Here is a 3,898-nt window from a genome sequence, read left to right on the forward strand (position 1 = left end):
GATAATAATTTTCACATCCCAGCTTCAAAAAATTTCTCCTTTTAAGAATTTTAAACAAATTAATAATTTATTTTAAGATAAATGATGAGAAAGTGACCTACACACTCACTGGGATCTACCTTCATTTATTACATCAAACTCAGAATCTCTCTTTTCTATTTATCATTTTTTATCAATTTTCCCATTTATTTTCTATAAATGTTGCTTGTTGATTGCATGCATTTACCTTTAACTGCTTCCCTGGATTTCATTATCATTTATTTGTTGTTTAATAAAATTATAGTAAAAGAAAGTATCTCAAATTTAATAACATAAAATTTTACATTGAATGAAATTACCACTTCCTTGAGAAATTTATCATATGAGTCCCTGGTTCCTTAGCCAGATACCTTTGGATAAAATAATTTAATTGACTTCATTTCACTTCTCTTTTAATTGATTTGAAATGCAGATTTTTTTCATTTTTTATTGAATATTTTATTTGTTGACATTTCATATGTTATCCCCTTTCCCAGTTGCCCCCACACACAAACTCCCTATCCCCTCCACCTCCCCTGCCTCTGTGAGGGTGCTCCCCACCACATGCCTATTCTACTCCTGCCTCAGCATCCTAGCATTCCCTTTCGCTGGGTCATAGAGCTTCCAGAGGTACAAGAGACTTTCTCCCAGTGATGCCCAATAAGGTAATCCTCTGCTACATATGTAGCTGGAGCCATGGGTCTCCCCCATGTGTACTCACCAACCAGACCCCCCAAAGCTCCCAGAGAAATGCAAATTTTTAACAACAATTTGCTTATATTACATAGCTATAATACAAAATATTTAATACATTAATAAGAGTGGAAGTTGTTTTATTTTATACTCCAAAAATTCTGTATCATAATAAAACACTTGATGTGGGGGGAAGGTAAACATAAGATTTGAATTTAGATTTCTTGAGTTGGGTATGTAGCTATCAGCTGAAGAACGTGGGGAGAATCACAGTATCTCAGTGTGCTTGGTTACTGGAGTTTCATTATGAAGGCTCCATACACATAAAATACATGTATCATATCTACCCCTTCTGTCACATTTCTTATCCTACTTCTAGGTTTTCTCTTTTATTTTCATTTTTCTCCTGTATATTCCAGAAAAGACGGAAAACTTTCTTTATTTAACATGATGACGACATTTGCCGGTCCGGGTTTGTAACGTGCAGAGATCATGGCCAGCCTTCTGGAACTCAACAACGGCACCAAGATGCCCACTCTGGGCCTGGGCACCTGGAAGTCCCCTCCTGGCCAGGTGACTGAGCCTGTGAAGGTTGCTATTGACATGGGGTACCGCCACATTGAATGCGCCCAGGTGTACCAGAATGAGAAGGAGGTGGGAGTGGCCCTCCAGGAGAAGCTCAAGGAGCAGGTGGTGAAGCGCCAGGATCTCTTCATCGTCAGCAAGCTGTGGTGCACGTTCCACGACAAGAGCATGGTGAAAGGAGCCTTCCAGAAGACACTGAGCGACCTGCAGCTGGACTACCTGGATCTGTACCTTATTCACTGGCCCACGGGCTTCAAGCCTGGACCCGACTATTTCCCACTGGATGCCTCAGGGAACGTGATTCCTAGTGACACCGATTTTGTGGACACTTGGACGGCTATGGAACAACTAGTGGATGAAGGTTTGGTAAAAGCAATCGGTGTCTCCAACTTCAACCCTCTTCAGATTGAGAGGATCTTGAACAAACCTGGCTTAAAATATAAGCCTGCGGTGAATCAGATCGAGTGCCACCCATTCCTAACTCAGGAGAAGCTGATTGAGTACTGCCACAGCAAAGGCATTGTGGTAGTCCCCTTGGTTCTCCTGACAGGCCCTGGGCCAAGCCTGAAGACCCATCTCTCCTGGAGGATCCCAGGATCAAAGCAATTGCATTCAAGTACAATAAAACTACAGCCCAGGTGCTGATCCAGTTTCCCATTCAGAGGAACTTGGTAGTGATCCCCAAGTCTGTGACACCTGCACCATTGCTGAGAACTTTAAGGAAAGAAAGTGGAGCCAGGAGTGGTGGCGCACACCTTTAATCCCAGCGCTTGGGAGGCAGAGGCAGGTGATCTATGAGTCTGAGGCCAGCCTGGTTTGCAGAGGAAGCTCCCGGATAGCCAGGGATACACAGAGAAACTATCTCGAAAAAGCAAGCAAAAAGAAAAAGAAAAAAATGTCTTTGACTTTGAGCTGAGCAGCGAGGACATGGCCACTCTACTCAGCTACAACAGGAACTGGAGGGTGTGCGCCTTGATGAGCTGTGCCAAACACAAGGATTACCCCTTCCACGCCGAAGTCTGAAGCTGCAGCAGGCAGATCCCTGCTCCTCCTCAAGTGGCTTGCACCTGTTCTTTCTGTCTCATCTGCCCTTGCAAGTGTCCTGTGTCCCTCTGCACTGGGTGGCACCTTGCAAACCAGGTGGTGAGAGTTAGTTAGTTTGATGTAGAATCTGGAGGGCAGTACCAGTAGCTGAGGTATTTCTTCCAGCCTTTCTTGGTCTTTCTTCTTACCCACCTGGAGGACTTAACACGAGTACCCTTTCCAACCAAAGAGAAGCAAGATTTATAACCCAAACCGTGCCACTAACACTTAAATTTGAGTGCTTAGAACTGTAATCCTTTGGGTCAGACTTCTCCTTGCCTCAAATAAAAACTGCTTTTGTGAAAACAACAACAACAAAAAAAAAAACTAAAAAAAAACATGACATAAAATTCTATTCTTTCAAAACAATTTTATTTTTATTTATGAACAAACAAAATCTTGTATTGTTTGTAATAAATATATGCAATATATGCATCATATTTACCATGTTTATTATCTAATTCTTATTGCCTCAACCTGAAGGATTGAAACAGCTGGGTTCTCAAGGGAAGGGAGCTACAACAACAAATTTTGGGATCAGAAAATGAGAAGGATGAGGCAAGACAAAAATTCTGTTTAAGCCTCTTTTATTCAAGGGAAATGGGGGACTTTTTAAAGCTGAAAACCGCAAATGGAATTTGCTCTGGTACACAGACCAAACAGGTGGTGCTAGGTAATACATTAAGGTCAAAGGAATGTCCCCATTGTAAAAAGTTCCAGAAAGAAATGCACTAATTATTGAGGGAAAGGAATGCCTCATTATAAAATGTCCTGAGTCAATTATGGAAGGAACCAAGATAGTCGAAGAAGCAAAAGAGTGTTAGATAATGGCCCAGGAACAAAATTCCAGAGACTTCCAGGCCCCAACATCTTATCATCTTTATTATCCATCAATGCATATCCATAAATACATTAATCAATACTATACATATTACAATGCATAATGATGAGTCCATCACTCATCTGCTATAAAAACTGTAATGGGACCCATGAGTGTGATGCTCTCTCTATGGTACATATGTTATATCTCCAGAAGTGCTATAGGTGGATCAAAGTCTTACTTATTTTAATATCTATATGTTTTATCAGTTCTTTTGAAAAATTTTCATACCTCTTTTTTGTTTTGTTTTTTGAGACAGGGTTTCTCTGTGTAACCCTGACTATCCAGGAACTCACTTTGTAGACCAGCCTGACCTTAAGCTCAGAAATCCACCTGCCTCTGCCTCCCAGCACTTGGAGCTATAGGATATATATTATTATTGCCCTGGGGTTTTTTTTTTTTTTTTGACGAATCAAGGCAAATATCAAAATAATTTTGATTGATGTTGCTCTTTAAAAAGTGATAGAGTCATCAGATGCTCTCAACCAGTTATTTATAAAATGAAAATTATGTCCATGTTACCTTTAAAGAAAATATGGCCCAAAGAATAGATACATGATTGATGATCAAGGTTTTAAATAATATGATCCGTAAGAGTGATGGAAGAAGCAAAAGTCAATTTATCTTTGAAATAGCTAT

At 40.4% G+C, this 3,898-nt stretch overlaps 1 pseudogene across 1 annotated transcript; it reads left to right on the forward strand.

The window, feature by feature from the left end:
- Window positions 1-1,180: 1,180 nt before the first annotated feature.
- On the forward strand, window positions 1,181-2,681 carry LOC110316373 (annotated as a pseudogene). Its single transcript, XR_002380266.2, has 2 exons — window positions 1,181-1,994; window positions 2,173-2,681. The product of XR_002380266.2 is annotated as an aldo-keto reductase family 1 member B1-like (transcript).
- Window positions 2,682-3,898: the final 1,217 nt, after the last annotated feature.

Source organism: Mus pahari, chromosome 2 (genome assembly GCF_900095145.1).
Source record: "Mus pahari chromosome 2, PAHARI_EIJ_v1.1, whole genome shotgun sequence".
In the NCBI taxonomy this organism is placed as follows: Eukaryota; Metazoa; Chordata; class Mammalia; order Rodentia; family Muridae; genus Mus; species Mus pahari.